The 20,335-nt window shown below is 41.6% G+C and overlaps 1 protein-coding gene and 1 pseudogene across 1 annotated transcript in view; both read left to right on the forward strand.

Moving 5' to 3' along the window:
- The window catches only part of Dbx, a 90,227-nt gene that overhangs the window by 67,050 nt on the left and 2,842 nt on the right, over nt 1–20,335 (forward strand). The gene's annotated exons all lie outside the window — the stretch shown is intronic.
- LOC135709177 (uncharacterized) lies at nt 1,062–19,193 on the forward strand (annotated as a pseudogene).

The raw sequence follows: 20,335 nt of genomic DNA on the forward strand, positions 1-20,335 counted from the left end.
GTTATCGTAGCGAACAGGAACAGATAGGTTGATGGAAACTTCCAACGCAATATGATTGGTGTCGATGCCAATCAAAGGCTCTGGGGCTTCTAGGATAGAACATTCCAGTCCTACAGCTTCGTTCGCCAGCAACCAAGAGTTCAAGCAGCCGAGAGTCGCTATTCAGTATCGAGTTGATTTGCGTTAAGCCATGGATGAATCCACCAAGGAGAGCACAGCAGGATGTGGGCATGTTCGAGCGAAGAACATCAATGCTAGGAAGATCGTTTGCAGGAAGCCTAGACTGAGAGCCTAGACTGATTGAAGTCACCAAATACCAGAGCTAGGTCGTTTTGTTCTAGTCGAGAGAACACGGTACCAATCGAACTGATGTGGTTTGCAATGCTGTTCGAATCAGATTTCCGGTCTGGAGGTAGATACATAGCGCCAATACTTATTGATCTACGAGGCGTCGTTATTTTGACCCACAGCTGCTCTAGAGAAGTGCAAACTGGAGCAGGATCGATGCAGGAGCTTAGGCGTTTGGATACCGCAATCAAGGTTGTGGTCGTTTTGAAATACCGTGAATAGACTTCCAAATAATTGAGATGAATTAATGCGGTCATCGAGCCAGGTTTCCGTAAGAGCTATGACATCGTAGTCAGAGTCAACGGCAGTCAGGAAAAAATCATCAATCTTTGTTCGCAGGCCACGCACGTTCTGGTAATACACCAACAGGTGGTCGAACGAAGTCGGTTGGAGGTCTGCAGAATGATCGATCAGCCGAAACGAGCATGGTGGTACTCTAGAGCACAGAGACGGATCAGGAGAAGAACTGTTTTCAACAAACGCATACTTGCCTGATGTAGGTTGGAAGACCCCTTCATCATTCTCAACAACAGGGGCAGAACGACTACGATGACAGGAATTAGCAAGCGCGACTGGGTTGAGTGGATCAGGGGATTCCTTGAGGCAGCAGGCAGCGCTTTCTGGTCTGGGATGTTCCAATACGTGGCGAGCAAGATCCGGTGCAGTGAATGATGAGAGTTTATAATAATTATTGTGAGCGTATAGATCTAACGATGTCTAAAGATACAGTAAGGAGAACACTAACTGCTAGGATTTCATCTCGTTAAGTTTAAAACAATTTTTATTTCTTAGATATTTGTATATGAAATTTACGTTTATTGACAATTCCAAATAAAACGTATGAATTAAAATAGCATGTAAGGCAACAGAACTTTTGTAGAACGGTCTACACTGATTGACGACAAATAAATAAATAAATTCTATTTTGCATCATTCTACGAACACGCATGATGATGATGCATGATAATTTTATGTTAGGGTTGTCGTCCAAATGGATGGAGAACATAGAGGTAGTTAAGCCCGTTATACCCCTTACTCCTCTGACATATGAACCAACATTTTGTTCTATTTTGAAGGTACTATCTTCTGATGAGGAAAACAACTGCCTGTTGCGTTATCATAAAATGCAACCTTCACTTTCTTCTCTGCTTCAGAGACCTAATTTAAAACTAATGCTACTGAAAAAAATTAAAGTATTTTTTGGCAATTGTTTTATCCCAAAACATGCATGGCGGCTTTGTGGAATATACTGGGGTGCTGCTCCAAAATATATAACGACTTGTTTAGGATTCCACATTTGACTTTTCATAATTTATTACGTTTCAGCAAAGATGCCAAAATTGAACCATGACAGAAACAATGAAATACTTGAAAAATTTAAAACAAAGTATAGTAGTCAAAAATATGTACATGACATACATCAATTTTGCATAGTTCTACGTCATAGTACGGTCGTGTCTAGGACACAGCCCTTTAAATTTTTAAGAGTGCATTTTTTGTTTCTATTGATGCAAAATATGGACTGTCGTTGGAAATTCCCTTTTTACTTATTTATCCAGGCACGTTTCCAAATATGTTCTAAACCCAGAGCTTTCAAGCTTTCACCAACCAGATGTTCATTTTTCTTGAATTGAATTTCCACCATATCGAATTTAACTGAACTACTATCGATCACACTCACAGAAAAAGATACTAGCTGGTTTCTTCCCTAGCTAACTAGCCCATTCCACAAATCTACACAGAAACAGAAAGTGTATAGGATGCGTATAAATGTCGCCTTGTTGTCGTCGTCGCCGTCCGAGAGATCGATATCTGTTTATGAGTAATTGCATTCAGAAGGTGACAGTGGCAGACCAAGAGTGCGTGTGCTCGGTGCCATGCCATGCTGGAGGGTTGTCCCTCGTCCCTTTCCACCTCCCCTGACGGTCCTTCTGGTCACAAGGTTGTCATCACGTACACATCTTCTACTACGCACCCTCCCGCTGGGCATAGGATGTGCCAAAGCATGCAAGAAATGTGTTGCAGCTCGACACTTTCGGTAAAAGAGTTGCTATTTTGTGTCACATTTAAATGGTTACTGTTACGAGTGCGGAACGGGGGATTCTGGTGATCTGCCAGGCGGCTGCCCGTACAAGGATTCCAGAGAAAAGATATCATTGGATTATTTTTGAACGTTCCGTTGAAGGGGAGTTCGTTCCTTCGAAACGGGATAATGAATTAAATATGGCAAAAAGCTGCTGTTGCCACCTTCTGTAGCTCGGAGCATTCGTTTGGGATAGTCGAATCATCGTGTGTCTGGCAATGAGGTTGAAAATTTCATAAAACAGTATTAAGTTGTTATCTCACAGACAGATATCCGAAACAGATTTTCGGAGTCAGGCAAGGCAGTCCGTTTTAGCAGAGCAAATTAATCGTACTGCAGAGAGTGGAACGGAACTAATAATCATGAGATCCAGTTGGATAGTACAGAATATGTAAAATGTACATGTGTTCAGTGCACGTATCATTTCAATCATACATAAGCTGGCCTCGGGGAGGATTAGTTCGGCGAAACGGTTGCTGAGTTGATGTGGGATGATAATTATAATTGTTCTGTTTAATGTGTGCGGTCGTGATTGGAGTTAAATTAATGGTGAATTCAATTAATATCAATTTTTTATATGACAATAAAGTTAGTTTAAGAATCAAATCAATACTGATTGTGGACACGATTTCGCTGAATGACAGAAAATAGATGTGAAAGAAATACAGAAATGTATAGCTGTGAAATTTACCAAACAGCGCAAATCCAATCCAATCTAACCACCATTAAACTCCTCGCAAGCAATTGCCAGGTTTCCATTTTACTGAAACCGGCAGCCCCCGCAAGCAACAATCAGAACACCAGACATAAGTGCATAATCAATTAGCAATCATGTGGAAGGAAAAGCGGAAAAGCTATTAAGTGCACACAAAGCCAACTCTCCACCCACCCATCGTCCATTGGCGCTGCTGGAATCTGAACCTGACCACCCAATGGATTACAACAATGGACTTTTCTGGAATAAAAAAAAATATCTCTCAATCGGGTAAATGCTAGCTGACGGACGATCTCCTGACGTTCATCGCTCCAAGTTTCACAAGCAGGAAACTCCCATTCGATCCAGGATCGAATTTGTGCCAGACCAAGCACATGCACCACACAGGAACGACGAAACAATCAAGATTGTACAACATGACAAATAAAGAAACGATTGCCAACCATCGAGCAACTTCCCACAAAAAGGGCGCAAAAGAAAAACTCTCCGACGAGTGCACCCCCGATGTCGAGCAAGGGCAGCAAATATCAACCGACGACGGATTCCGGCGTCTGCAGTTGACATTTTTCCGACTTTGATGTTTTCTCCGGGCGCTCTTCGAACCCGAGAGTTTGAAATTGATTTAATCTGATGTTATCGGGGATCGTAATGAATATTTTCCACTTCTCCGCTGGTTTGCCTTCCGCTCCCTTTGGCAACGGCGGCGGATTCGATTATTTCAGTCTCCTTTTCGGGTGTTGGGCGAACGGCAGGCAGGAGATTTTCGCTTCTGGCAAGCGATTCGATATTGATGCTCATGAGCCGTAAAATCCCCAGGCACTCCAAAGGGATCATTACTTTTATGGCTTATGGCTTCTGCATGATGCTGCTGTTGGGCAAAACTTCTTTCTACAAGTATGAATTTATGGATTTGCCTTCATGGCGATTAATCTTCAATTAACTTATCATCCTCTTTTTTTCTTGCTCCTTGGTTCGCTTCGAGCGGGCGTGGGTGGACGTCACGCTTTCATTATTAGATCGCCATTAGGGTTTTGTGTTCGATCCCAGAGCAGGGGAATGCAAGTGCTAACGAGCAGTTGGTGGTGCCGATGGAAATTAGAACGGGAAGAAGTTTGCTGTAATTTTGCTCTTCCGTTTTCAATCAAATGATGCTGATGCGAGAGAAGCCCGGGTGGACAAAAGTTTTTCGCGAGAGCGGTCCGATCCGGAAGGAAGCCGGGAAGGAAGTAATCGAGAACGGTGTAGCAATTTAATTGAAATAAATTAATTTGAAAGTATTGAGATGAATTTTGACATCCAAATGAGGTTTTAATGAGAAAGTACAAATGAGCGTTGGTTTGATTTTTAAGGTTTATTTTAGAAAAACTAGATTGTGGTTTAAGTTTATTAATTCTTTAATATATGTTAGTTCATTCGTGACTTATCCAGGGATGAGATAAGAACTCATCATAATTAGCGTAAGAGGCATTTATTTATTGTAATTCATCTGACAGTAGTTTGTTTTAATGAATAAAACTTAGGAATATTAAAGAAAAAACTACAGATAAACAGAGTTCACAAATAATCACACGCTTCTCAATCGGTTTCGAAATTGGTTCGATGTTTCCCCGAATTCAAATGCTGATTCTACAGCGGAGAATGCCCGACTCATCGCAGACATTGGCTCATGGTACCAATATGCAGTCCGATGAAACCTTGGTTGAAGTAGGGATGATTGCCGTAACATCCTTTGAGTAACACGGAAGTTTAACTGAGAAAGCAATTGAGGACAGTCCACATCGCCATTTAAAAGCTTCGCTATAAATACGGATTGTTGCATTTTTCTTCTGTGTTCCAGTGTGTCCAGGTCCAGTAGCATGCATTAATCTGCATAAGGTGGTAAATTCATTTGATCACTCCACGGCAGCTTGCGCAAAGCCAACCTCAAAAATCTTTTCTGTACATGTTCTATTTGAAGAATCCACACTAGCTCGTATGCAGACCATGACTTTTCGGAAGGAAATATCAGCTTTTGTAAACAACGCATTTTATCGTCGGTTTGGCATAACTTATAGCTCGCCCCACATACTAACACCGCTAACAGGTTGGGAAAAATTTCTCCTATCTGATGGTAGTACTAGCATGCGTGGGCGAGCTACCAGTTACGCCAAATGGACGATCAAATGCGTTGTTTACAAAAGCTGATACGTTCCTTCGAAAAAGTAAGCGAGAAATACTTCTTGGGGTGTGTACCAATTGCCGAGTTAAATTTAACTCGTGGTTAAACGTGACATTTTGTAAGTTATTTTCAATGTTCGAAAATGCCGAAAATTGATCAGTTTTCAAACAGAACTCAGCCACGGTTACCAAAACTTAACTTTTAGTCGGTTCGAAATAACCACGCTCGAGTTAAATTCAACTCACCCATTGCGACACAGCTTTGGAAGTAAAATTAGGGCCATCCATAAATTACGTATATTTTTAACCAATTAACTCCCCTTCCCCCTCGGAGCATGTTTTGCAATACACCTAATACATGGCCGGTCCCAACTTCTGAAACCCCTTTCCTCCCTCAACTACTACGTTATTTATGAAAGTTCCCTAATCATTGGGCAACACTAAAAAACAGCAGCACACACCACACAAAATGGGTTGGACATTTATGCGAAATTTCGGTAATATTTCGCGATCAGAACATTTTAGCTTGAAATCCCTCCATTTAATTCTCGGTACATCTTTGACCTATTGATTGAATTTAAAAAAAAATCTTAATATGGTTTTTAGAGATTTCGTGCATTTTGTGAACGCACATTCATTATATTGCATAAGAGAATGGGAACGAGGTGTTTCTGTGGTGATAAAAAGGATTTTCCTACACAGATTACAGTTTTCTGTACCAAGCACTTACATTATCAGACGGTACCTCTATTTATGCTTTTAGATTAGCTATGAAAGCCCCTCCTAATTGTAAAATTATGCTATAGAACGGTTTATACAACCCCAGTTTTTTTTTTGCATAATTCTTCAAGTAGGAGGGACTTGCAATGCTTATCTCTTAGCAAAAATAGAGGTACCGTCGAGTTTTTTTTCAGTGCTAGGTTCTGAAATTCGACAGTGAGCGTTCAAAAGGGTCTACTTGAAATGTTTGATTCTCTTCATCGATTTTCTGTTTACAGCTAAGCGAAACAATTAATCATTTTGTCAAGCTTCTGCATTCATGTTCCATCAGATGTCACTGCTGTTATTTGCAGTGACATGTATCGGAAACTGCACACAATCTGTTTTCCCTTAATTGTTCACAGAGGACACTGCTGCAGTGCAAAACATGTCTGGTACCTCTATATATCCATTTAGATTAATATTCGAAGTCCCTCCATTTTGACACATTCTGCACACAAAATAGCGGGGCAGAAAGTATCTTTTGGGGAGAATATGTAAAAAAGGAGGGACTTCAAATGTTAAAGAAAATGCGTATATAGAGGTACCAGACATGTTTTGTAGTGTCAGGTACTCTATTTTGTAATCAGTGAAAGGGAAATGACAAATCGAGTGTCATCAAAATACATGGCATGTTGAGAGATTGAGGTCGCGAGACCAAATTTTCTCTCGCAAATTTGAATTTGATGGCTCTCTGGGGACTGGTAGTAACGCAGGTAAAACTGTAAGGGGAAACATAGTTTTTTTAGTTGTAGCTTGTTTAACAATAATTTCCGGGAAAAAAGTGAACGACAAAATCCCTGACTAATTTCTTTAGATTGTCCCCAGACAACCAGAATGCATGTATATTCAAAGTTGTTTTCGTGATATACAAACATATATACAAGCAAACAATTCATATATAATGCAAAGAAATGGCTTATACGTACAAAAGTGGAGGCCATATACGTACATATTTTAATTTTATTTTAAACGAGTTGATTTAACATAATATACGATTCAATCTGTAATAACAAATTCATTTTGAAAAGTCTTACGATGTAATCCGATTTAATTTGTGATACAGTACGATGGAAAAATGAGTCATCGCATATCTGTCGGAAATTTGCATTCTATACGATTTAACTTATACATAATGCGAGGTATGCCATTCTTATATGCGATTTTGACTTAAACTGTAGCAATTTACGATACTGTCTGTACATTATTATACGACTTCTGGTTGTCTGGGTCGTTCACTTTTTTTGAACTGAATATGCACCGAAAGCGAATTATTCCCACTTCTCTCAATTTCTATATGGGGATTTTTATCACTTCCTACCAGCGGAACAGCGCCATCTCTGTGGAAAGTGGTCGGACGAAATGATTAATTCAAGTTGAACATTACATTAGGTCCTAAGTAACACTGACAAGATTATCTTCGTCGACTTTCTCCTTGAATCCACTCGGCCCAGGTATTTTCAGCACACATATCGATAAAAGAAGTTTTTATCTAGCATCTAATACGACAAAAAAAACAAGAAACGATTATGTGCTCAAGTTATTAAGGCTGTGTTCCATAAATTTGACAGATGAAAAATTTTCAAATAAACCTGCTATTCCAGCAGACTTATTTCTGACAGACAAGGAATCAATTTGACAGACACTTCCTCGAAAATCGGCGATCTACAACAGAGGGATTTTCGAACATCTTAATTAATTTTCGAAGTGTCAAATCTAAGTGAAAATTTTCCAAATGGAACACAACCGCAGTATTTTTTTTTTTATTTGTTCAATCGTTAGATAAAAGATGTACCGAGAACTTATTGGAGGGATTCATGGCTAATTGATATCATCTCGATCAACTAAGAAATGTTGCATAACATTGATGCAAAATTGTGCGCTCCGTTTTTGTGTGTGCAATTATTTTTAGCGTTTTGAAGTTGAATCGCTGAGGATTAATCTCATTACCATAGAAAAATTTCAAGAGTACAGATATCAACTCTCACAAAACTTATAACAAAAAAACTGGAACTTCACGTCCAGTACACAAGGAGTTTCAATTTCATGAGAGATGTCACAACCGTCCAAGATTTGTGTCCTAGAAATCTTGAAGTGATAGGGAATATCAGCCATCATGACGGTCATTGTTCGACGCTTCAATGAATCACTTGAAGAAAGCCTTACTCATATCTGATAGTAATTTAAGAACCAAATGAAATTGAATATGTATTCCCATTTTTATGAGGTCCTGAAATTAACCAAGTTTTACTAAGTATGAAATCCAAAATATGTACATAGGACCGAAATCATAGGTTACTTCTACTGTAATCAATATCTAGAAAAAATGCACGAGAATTTCTCTACACAGCTTAACGTAGTCTACGTCAACCCTGCGGTCGTGTCTTGTACACAACCCCACAATTTTTTTTAAATTATATAGTCACTTTAACGCTCTTGGGTCATTCGTGACTTTTCCGGGGGTGAGATTTAAACTCGTGACTTTGGCGTGAGAGGTATGGATGCTATATCCATGCTTGTCAGTTTAAAAGTAGTTTTTTGAGCGATTCAAGACAAATTTGCTCAAGATGATCTCAAACTGTTTGGACGCTGCCGCAAGACTGGTGATAACTCGTTTATTGCTACCTTTGAAAACAGGAAACATATACGACTGCTTTCACAATGCTGGGAAATTCCTTTGCTCAAAGGATGTACTAAATAAGGCAGCTGAGCAACGGCAGAATACCGCTGCTGGAATTAAAGCTGGACCCGGAGAGAGTGACGTTTTCAGTCTCCTTGCTGCTGAAAGTACCATATCCCGAGTTACTGCTCAGTTCCATATCTCAGTGTGCTCAGCTCCACTAATGGATGCATGGATGCTATCTACTACGCCGGGCCCAATTGCTATTTTATTTGAACTTACCATTTGCACAATCTAGTTCTAAAATGTCTTTTTCGCAAAATTTTCTAATACATCATCAACTATTTGAATGAGAATGATGAGCAGATGATCCTTTAACCTGTATCAGAAAACACTGTAAAAGGCAAGAGAGGGATGAAGCAGACATAGAAAGAGACTGCTCTGATTATTTTTACCGAACGTTAAATTGTTTAAATAGGTCACAACATCACAACTTTTTGTTGAAGAGAGGGAATGGGCTCAGTCAGTTATAATCCGAAAGCTTTGTTTATTTTTATTAGCTATGAAATGTATAAGAACAAGGCATTGCAATTGTCGCTTGCCAAATCAATGTGAAGAACAAAGATCTTTGCATAGCTTCTGTATATGTCCCTCCAAGGACTTCCATAAACCGCCGTCAGCTTTGGAGTTCAATCACTATTCTCCCATCTCCAGTTCTAATACTGGGCGATATGAACTCATGCGGTACTGGCTGGAGCGAATCATACGATGACAATAGAGCGGGTATTTTCTATGATTTGTGCGACGATTTCAACTTGACTATCTTGAACACTGCTCGGGAGAGCCGTCTATATCTTTCTAATCTTATCTAATCTAATCTAATCTAATACAAACATAGCAAGTACGAGAAAGCTTCCTGGAAAATGATTAGGTTAGATGAGGTATAATCATTTTTCTTGTCTAATTGATGTTTACAGCATATCTGAGATATGCTATAAACATCAATACGGCCAGGCCTACTGTGTTGTATTTGCCGCAAAGATGATTCTTGGAAATGAATGGAAACATTTCTTGAATCTACAGGGATGGACGGATGCGTGGGCATACCGTACCAAATGCTCCAAGTTACTATGTGTAGTTGTGTGTAATGTGTAAATATTTGTTCAACATTGAAGAATCATGAAATAATGCAATGGAAGGATCTTACCGAATGTTCTCCTATGTTGGTAATGATTCTTTTGCGCTTAAAAGTTTCGTTGGATGCATCCGCTCCTTGTTTATCATGGGGTTTGGAATGCAGTTCCTCGTCATTGCTCGTGGTTATGTTTAGTGATGTGATGTAGATCATTTCTTTCTCTCGGGAGAGCCGTCTTTATCTGTGTACTCTAATATACTCTAATGTATTAGATAGCGCAATTGCGACTCCACGTGCATATAAGCTAACAATACGTGCAAATCAACCAGTTGAAACACCAGAGGAATACTATCGAAGATGGATTGATCCAAAACATGATGGAACGTTTCACACAAAATGGTGACATCCTTCCGGTGTTTCGGGTTGCCTGGTTTTACAAATATTGGAGAGTCATTCCAACTTGACAAACTTAATTGTTATTTCGGTGAATCCACCTGTGTGGGTGAAGTAAAGGCGGAATACAAGCTCTGGTTCAGGACATCCATAAATATCAACCAGAATTTTGAGGCATTCGGGGTGCTTGATAAATGTGACTCGACGTATTTTCCAACAATCAATCTTTTGTTGACGATTTGGCGACACTATCGGTCACTACAGCCAATGTGGAGAGATTTTTCTCCACACAAAAACGAATTAAAACTACAGTTAGTTGGGCTGTAGCTCACCCAAATCGAAGTCAAATGTCATTTTTGACAGTGCTTTTTCTTTTTCGAGGGGTTCTTGTAAGTGGGCTACAGCGTTAGCCCAACGAGCGAAAGTTGGATGTAATGGGAAGCTGATTACCAGCAAAAAAAAACTTCAACTGATGGAAAATACGTTTTAGTTTTCTCATTACTGCTTATTAAAGGGTTTGACAAATTATTATTTTACATTCTCATGATTCATTGAAAATTCCGATCAACGATTTTTTTTTCCTTTATTTACAAGGCTTTCAGTCATTGGCTGGTTCGCCTTGGGAACTCAAGAAGGGAGTTCCAAAAGGTTTGTAAGAGCTGCTACAGTGTTTGTATAACCATTAACTCCATTAAAATAAAACACAAATCGTTATAAACATAAAGGACATATTAAAATAAGAACTGGCGTGGTACATCTGCGTTAATTCAGTTGGATTTCCAATTGGATTGCGGTAAGTTGCCATCAGGATTCAGGGTTGAAACGTATCGTGGTGTATGCCAGTAGTTGGAGCTAGTCATTGAAGGTTGCGTAGGTCGAGTAATTTAAATCATATTGAAGAGTCCGGTTTCCTTTAGGAAGATGAACAGCGTAGCAGTCCGAACGGGATCATCGGAGAGGACATCCCGGATGTTGCCGGAAATGTCGTAGCTTCTCCTGGCTCCATCGTATTTCGGGCATATGCAGATGAAGTGCTCGACGGTCTGTGGGATGTGGCAGTGGTCGCATATCCTCCGGTAGGGTCCGTCCCCCTTATAGTTGTGGGAGACGTTTGTGTGGCCGGACCGGAGTCACGATAAAACGACCTGCTCACGGTGGAGGGGTGGATCCTCCCATCTGCTGGTGTCCCCTTTTATCTTCCGTATAAACAGTATACTTCCGGTGAGCCAGTCCCGGCTCCAAGATTGGTCTACGGTCTTGGTAACCCACTTCTTCAGATCCTGCCCGGGGACCTTCCAGGTATATTTGGTAATACGACGGCCTGATCCGGCCAGATGATCAGCTTCCTCATTCCCTTTTACACTGGAATGTCCAGGCAACCAAATGAATACCGTGTTGGGTGGCGTGTACTCTTGGATGGCCTGTATCCAGGGGTGCCTGCCGGTTGCAGATTCAAGTGCAGTGACTACACTAGCAGAGTCTGTGAATAGTGCGATTGGCCGTGTATCCGGGGTAGTAACTGCGATAAAAGCTGCGGCTGCCTCGGCGGAAAAAAATAGAGCACTCATCCGGGAGCCTGTGACACTCCTTTAGGTGGTCACCGGAGATGCCGATGCCCACCCTTTTCTGGGCTACGGAACCGTCCGAGTAACGGATGGCGTATCCAGCGTACTTCCTTCTCTGCAAATCCAATACCGCCTGATTTACCGCAGAGGGATTGGAACCAGTCTTGAAGTGTCGTTTGATGGTGTGGTCGGTCTTGATTGGCGATTTGTTCCAGCCTCTGGCTCCAACCCAATGTGTCTTGTACACTGGGGGGGAGAGCTCGGTTGGAGATTTTCCTGAGGAACTTGTTGGTCTCCTTTAGGAGGGAACCTTCCTCGTCTGTACCTGACGTTATCTCATTCAGCCCGATGGCGCGTTTGCATATAGTCCCGGTAATCAGGCGGTCGAAGGGGAGTATTCCTCCCTCAATGCAGGCGGCGATCCCGGGGGTACCAGGAAGGAGTCCGGAAGAAATCCAAAGTGCTTGCTTGTAGACTGGTGTAAGCCTTTCCACCAGGCACGGCTTGGCAAGGTACGTAGCCTCGATGCCATAGGTCAGCCGCGAGTTTACTATAGCCTTCGCAACATTGAAGCGTGAGGTCCGGTTGGCGTTAGGATGTCGGCCTGCTAGTGTCCTCAGGATGTTTAGGCGCTGTTTGAAGGCACTCTTTACCTCGTTCAGGTGCGTGTTGAATGTAAGAGAGCGGTCGAAATGCACATCAAGTATCAGAAGGGTTTTTCTGAACGGAAGTACCTCGTCCTGGATGCTGATCTTCGTGCTGAGGATCCGGTGATTCGACGGACAAATATGAGTGTACCCGCTTTTTGCTGCGGAATATTTTTTCTTCGAAGCGCTTTGACAGTTTCCTTAATTGCCATAAGGACGATGTCGTCTGCATACACGAAAATGAAGATTCCGACCGGCAACCTCCGGCAACGAGAAAGAGGGTGACCGCTATCACCGACCCTTGCGGTACGCCAGTCTCCTCGTTGAAAATCTTGGATCGGCAGTTTCCCAAGACAACCTGGAAGGTCCGGTACGAGAGGAAGTTCTGGATGAACTTCAACACGTGTCCTTTTAGACCCCAGGCTATCAGCTGGTCCAAAACACCTGGCATCCATGCCCGGTTGTAGGCCTTCGATAGGTAAAGCGCAACCAATTCAGCGTGATGGTTATTTGCGGACATTGACGATAAAGCTTCTCTGAGGGAGCCGAGGTATGTGCTGGTCGCGGGGACCTTCCTCCAGGTACAGGATCAGGTAGATCAAAGATTAAAACGAATTTACAAAAAAAAATATGACACATATTTTGAACGATTTTGGTGAAGGTAAAACAAAAAACAATAAATTAACATATGTATCGATGATAAGTAATACATCTTAAAAACACAAATACAAGAAATAAAGATCATTTAAAGTTAAAGCTCAAATTTTGGGATCAAGACCTGATTTAGAACCGATTGACATGAGCATGAGCATTGACGACCATACATTTCAGTAGTTGCTACTCCGTGATTGACCAGATTTAGCGAAATTTGCATTAAGAACCATATGAATGGGGCTTGGGACTAGCAATCCATTCTCAGTGTACACAATCTGGAGAATCCATATTTTTGAGGAATATAACGGCGCCGGCCACGTCCTTAGGTCATCGGGGAGGGAAAGGATTGTTATTTCAACAACCTTTACTACTAGAGACCGAGTATACCTCTGCATCTCTACGGCTGTCACGGGAAGGACGTTTTTGTTAGTGGGAAGGGTAAATTGGATCTGGATAAAACCTGTTAAGCAAATGACGCGACCTTATCAACTCAGTAATGTAAAGAGGCTTGGGTTTTAACCCACGATCTTCTGCTCAGCAGGGATCGGGTGCTACTCAATTTTTTGCGAGTAAAACACACGCTGTTGCGAGACTGCACTTTCGTTTCCAAAGAGACGTGAAAGAGCATTTTAAATCGTGCAGCACATTTCATTCTTCTTGTGTTGGAGAGCTGCCGCTCCAACGGTGTTAAGTCTCTTTCTCTCTCTCTTTGTTTCTCCGACAGTGTACTTTCTCTATAACTGTAGCGTTGTAGGATAGCTAGCATCAGTGCTGTTAATTTTCATATCATTCGATTGAAGATGAACAAATACAACTATAAAATCGATTATGTGAAAAAAATTCTCGTGCCCATCAGTTAAAGAGCCCCTTTCTCATTCGAATCATTGTCACTATCAATTGAGTCACCCACTATCATTTGATTGACAGTGGAGTGTGGAAGAAACCCAGCAAAATTGTCCCGAACAGACAAGACGACCCGATGTTGGATCAATGGTTTAGATTTTTCGCCGGAATGTCGACCAGAGCTAACCCCCTTGTGAAGAAAATTACACATCGATCTTAAAAAAAAACTCTTTTGGAAAAGCATCAAAATTTGCATTTTCCTACGCTTTTGAATACCATACAGTCACTGCAACATATGTATATTATATGAGTGTAAAAATATTCTGCAACCAGCCTAAAATATACAACCATTTTTGTAAATCGCTAAGCCCCGTCTCTCCCGATTGAAAAGTGCTACTCCCGTCATAACACCGTGCACTACTCGATTGTGCTATACGCAAGCACACAGAAAAGAAAAAATATAATATCGATCAATGTATTTCAAGCTGATGTATGAAATAATGATGTAATAGCAAAAAGCAGATACAATATTACATCAATGGATGTAATTTTGTACCCAAAATCTATGTACATCGTACAACATTATATTACACAACCGACGGATTGACCTGGTTGCAGCAGTTTGGATGTAATATTCAACAACTTTTTTTTCTGTGTAGCACCTACTCTCTCCTAAATATGAAATTTCTCTCTCCTTAGTCTCTTTCTCCTTCCAAATATAAGGGACGCGCTCCCTTATTTTAGAGTAGCACCAGTGTTTTTTGCACCACTCTGAGTTTTTAGTCGATCCCTGCTGCTCAGTAAGCAAAAACGGTTGCTCTAAGGTCACCGTGTCCCTTACATCACCATAAGCTACGATCGACGATCGTTCATTATCGGTCACAAGAAACTATTACAATAAAATGAAATCATTCAAAGTAGTTAACAATGTCTTCCGTACCGATTCAGGCGTACGTCACATTTGTCTAAATATACTTATTACTTTTATGAATCGTTCCTCCAATTTCTGTTATTAACGATTTTCTACAAAAGAGACCTGGATATATTAACTTAGTAACGTAATGAGGCTTGGGTTTTAACCCATGATCTTCTACTCATTAAGCAAAAACAGTTGCTCTATAGCCACCGTGCCCCTTACATTACGACACTCTACGACCGATTCAACAAAAAGTTATCCAAATGAAGCGATTCCAGATATTCTGCTCATTAAGCAAAACCAATCCCTCCAGGGTTATCGAGCATCTCAAATCCACAACACTCCACGACAAAATATGATTAAGTATTCACTTGGTATGTTATGAACAACAGAGATATGCGATAATTCATATAGTTTCAGCGGCTGATGGTTAATTTTAAATTTATTAACGGTACTGCCTACGGTGACTGAGACGGCAAATACGGCGGCGCCTACGACGACGACAACAGCGAATTTGTAACTTACCATTTGCCTAGGATATAACACATCCACGATTTTTTTTTTCAATATAGGCCTGGATAGATCAACTCAGTAATGTAACGAGGCTTGGGCACGAATACTCCCATTCCGAAATTTCAAACACAACATACGCATCTAATCGCAACCGAACTACACACGCCGCGTGAAAATCAAGATCAGTGACAACAAATTTATAAGCAACCAACTGGAACAAACTCACCAAATCCAGCCACAACTGATGTTTTCGGAAAAATAAAGTGGTTAATTGCACTAGGCTAGTCTCCGTTCGGTGTACCGATTCTTCCTGTACGTCATCAACATTCAACTGATCGAGGCTTACAAAACCTTCCTCGGGACGGCTTACCGTCTAACCAACCTCACCCAAGTCAAATCTTACGCCAAGTACATTGGCGATCACAATCTTCACACTCTCAGTCACATCAAGTTCGATCACGTATTCTACAACGAAGACGAAACCGCCGGCATCATCTACGAACTGAAAAAGATGTACATCGGCATGTCCAACGAACTGAAACTCCTATCCTTCATCGAGAAGAATATTCATTTCCGCTTTTACCATATGCAGTACCACCAGACCCGTCTCCGAGTAACACTGAGTAATTTTGCCGTAGTGTACCGGGCACTACGGGCAAACCCTTGCTTCGACAGCGCACGGAAACTGCTCCATTCCTATCTGCATCAGAGCTACCAGAAGTATGACATTTCCAAGTCGATTTCCATTTCGGACTCCACCCTGGCACTGAAGGAACTGCTCCGGCCGTACAGCAGCATCGGTGAGAACGAGGAAACGCTGATGGTTGTGAAGCATCTGGAACAGCTTCAGGAGCTGATGGATCCGGATCGGCTGTTCGGAATCAATCCAGTTCGGAGGAGGCATCGAGCGACGGAAACGGGTGGGAAGTATCATCAATTTACAAGGAAGATCGTGAAGGAAATGGGACTACAATTGAACGACGAAGACTTTGAGCAACTGCACGAGAAGATGAAGAGGACGTACTATGAGTACATATTCCTGCTGCAAAATCGGTACAAGGTGATGCAGGAGTTCTTCCGTCAACGTGGTATTCAGGTGGATGCAAAGATGCTGGCAGGCTACCGGGAGCGGGATGAAGAGATGCTGCAGGAGTTGTTTGATGCCAAGGTTAATGATGTGATTGCAGTTCTGGAAAAGTTTGAATGCTACAGTGTGGATGGATTGCTGGAGTCGGTTGGTGAGCTTCCGACTTTTGTACAGATAGCATTGGAGTATAGTCTGTTGGAACTGTTGGAGATATTGGTGTCGGTGAATGGATTGGGTGGTGGAGTCGGGATAATGCGAGGGAGTGCACCAGTGTTGAGTGGAAGGAGTTTGAGGAGCTACCTGATGGAGGATTCCTTGGTGATGGATCTGTTGGTCTTCAATTCGAATGCGACTGTGTTCTTAAATGCGTTGGTATTTAAGGATTTTGGATTTCGACTATATGGAGGAGGAGTGCAGGTACAGGAAGCGCCCATGGAGGTGGTTACATTTGAGGACAGATTCAAGGAACGTTGGAAGTGGTTCGAGATGCAGGAAATTTTGTACGAGTCGGTTCGGCAGGGCGATTTGAGGCTACTGAAGGAGAATGTGAGTAACGGTTCGGATATGCGAGGAAAGCGATTCGGTCCACTGGTGCTGGAAGAGCTGTGCCATCGCAAACAGCTTCAAAGATATGATCGATATGCTCAATCGAGACTACGATGATATAAGTGAAAGCAGGAAGCAACTTCTTGAGTACTTGCTAAGACGAACGGTAAAGTCTCACTTCCTTGTCGGACAATACTGCAAGCTAACACCGGAAGATCGCAAGATGTTAGTGCTGTATTTGTCCATATTCTTGGGAGACGTACACGTGTTTCTCAAGAATCTGGAGCGATACGATGCCCATGAAGATTTGTATCTGTTTGTAAACTCTGAAAATCAAGATTTCGTCAGCAAGGTCATTCGACATCTTAAGGAATTCGATTTTAACAAATGCGATACGTCTGGGATGACCATTCTACACAGGGTCGTGAATTGCGGTAACTTGAAGGCGGTAGAGGCGCTGACCCAAATTGGTGAAGTAGATCTGGACGCTGTGAGTGGTCTGCGATACTCGGCACTGAACTTGGCAACCAGGTTGAACTGGCTGGACATTGTTAAGGTTCTCACCAAGTTTGGGGCAGATGTCAACATGATGAGCGAAGATGAAAAACTTCCAGTGGAAGTTGTTGGCTTGGGGATCGATTCCAGTACGGAATTGACGTCGTTTTCCAGCGAGCTATGCTTGTTACACAAAGCGATCGAGTTCGATAATTTGAACGTTGTTCGCTACTTGGTGGAAGAGCAGAAGGTTGATCCAAGTAGAATATACTCGAATTGCAATAACGTTATCCACGCAGCTGCCAGCTACAATCGAGGTAGAATACTGAACTATCTGCTAACGATTCCGGGCATGCTCAAACTCGTGAACAATACAAAGCTGGTGAAGAATACTCCTCTAAACATAGCCTGCAAAGAGGGCTATCTTTCAATTGTCAAAACACTTCTCAAGCACGGGGTCTGCACAGACACCTGTGGAGAATATGGATTGAATGCCCTAGCATTCGCCATGTACACAAACAGCTTCAAACTGATGAAACTCCTCTTCAAACATGGTGCCAAAATCAGCTATCCTCTAAGCTCGGACTTTCAGCCAATCAACATGGCTATTTTGAACCGAAACATCCCGATGCTGAACTTCCTGCTGAAAAATGGCGTCGACGTCAGTTGTGCCCCCTTGTGCTTCATCAACGCCGTTTACGCCCAATCGAAGGAGGTCGTGCGTATTCTAGTAGGCGCTGGATCCAAGCATATTAATCATAAGGATGAATTCTGCCAAACGGCACTGCATCTGTGCGCGGATCGTGACGAATATGAAATCGCTCGTGAATTGATCCGGCACGGACATCAATGCAAAGAACCGCTCCGGAACAACTCCGCTGCATCTAGCGGTGACCAAAGGGAACGTGCGATTCGTCCGAATGCTGCTGGACAACAAGTGCTCGGTGGACGAGCTTAACTATCATGGCGAAACGACATTGATCAAGTTGGTCGTGTGCAATAATTTAGATATAGTAAAAACCTTGCTCAACAACGGTGCCAGCGTGGAACGGTTGAGAAACAGTGAACCTCCGGTCTTGCTCTATCTGGTGCAGGAGAATTACGAGGATATTCTGGATCACTTGCTTGAACATTATCAGTTCAATGCGGACGAACAGGACGCCTATGGAAACTCGCTGCTGTATGTTGCTACGCAACGCAATCATATCAACATTGTGAAGCTGCTCGTTGACAAGTACCACGTGAAGACTAATCCTATCAACAACAAGAAACTGACACCCCTGATGATCGCCCGAGTTAAGGAGTACAAGGAGATCTTTAGCTTCCTGGAGTCTCGCGAAGCTGAAGAATAGTAGGCCAATTGTTTTTTTTTTTAGTTTGACATATGATATAACCTAATTGTTTAGCACTATTTATTTGAGAATTTGTTTATTTTTTTTAGTGTCACGCCAAGTATTTATAATAGATAAAAGGACAAGAAATCAATTTAATGTGCCATATCTGTAAGAGATTCGGTTTTGTTTTTGTTTTGTTTTATATTTTCCCGTCTGAAAGGAGTGTAGGAAAATGTCGTCGATATTTGTGAATGAATCATCCTAGATGATGAATGCTCTGTTAGCCTGTAAGATACTCTGTGAAGCCTAGTTGTGATTTGGTATAACTTTAATTTCAAAATAAAATGAAAAACTGTAAATTACCCCGTGTACGGAGAAAACAATACTCACATATATAAACGTAAAACATACATTATAGAAAATCGATTGATGTTAAGTGGCTTCTTCCAGTTGTGTTTTGATCATCAATATATCCGGGAGACATGATTTAGAACCGATTGAGGAGGAAAAAGCGATATTTTGAATTACCGGTGTTACTGAAATTGCTTACTTTTGGACTTGTACGCTTATTGTCATGCGAAACAATTTTGATGAATCTCCATCAATTGGATGAACGTTTTAGTACTGGTGACTTTCATTTGCATAGTATCTTTTAGCATATGTTAATACAATTAACAATATTGCACAGCTTTAGTACTAGAATGACATTACTCATATAACAAAACTCATAATCGCCAACCGTCTCAATTAGTTATCTCTCAACACTATCATACAAATCTCCGCATCTGCCGTTGCTAATACACTGCACGTGACCACTCATTATTACAGTCGTTTGCAATTCACTTTCACGGAAAATCCATACCCTGTGGTGGTGGTTAAATTGCCTCGGTGTCAATTCAATTCAACCATTCCGTCCGTAACAAGCAACATATTCTTCCGACCGATTCCATCCTTCTTCGCTTTGACGATATTTAGGGTGAAGGAAGGATCATATTTAAGCCGCACTGAAAAGAAAATCTCAAATATTTACTTGTCAGCGCCGTCGGGCTTACATTCTTTCGAGATGCGGTTTAACGCTGCCGGGTTCGACTTTAGACCAGACCACCCTCGTTTGTTATCCTTTTGGTATGTGCGTTTGGTGAGGGTGGAAAATTCGCTCTGCGTGCAGCCACAGAATGGATTGACAATCGGAGTCTTCCGGAGTGTGTGTTTATTTATTTGTTTGCAAATGTAAATTAATGATCGTCGTTGAGGGATTTGCGCTTTTGTTCCAGGGGGCTACGAAAAGAAGGATGTTTTTCCAACACTGATTGAATTAGGTGCGATTATTGCCAAGTAGGATTAACTCGAGTGGAACCAGCGCGCTGGGAAATCTCTGTGGGAAAATCTTTGACCTTGTTCGGTTGATTGATGTTGCAGCTCTAGTGATTGATTTTGATCCTAAAAATTTGTCAAAGCATCATTTTTCAACCTTTGGATCAGATGTTTCCAACAAGTTTTTTTTATTGCATCGAGCATCGAGGTC

The sequence above is a fragment of the Ochlerotatus camptorhynchus genome, unplaced genomic scaffold (genome assembly GCF_037179485.1).
Source record: "Ochlerotatus camptorhynchus isolate MF236.1 unplaced genomic scaffold, CSIRO-AGI_Acam_v1.1 ptg000353l, whole genome shotgun sequence".
Taxonomy (NCBI): Eukaryota; Metazoa; Arthropoda; class Insecta; order Diptera; family Culicidae; genus Ochlerotatus; species Ochlerotatus camptorhynchus.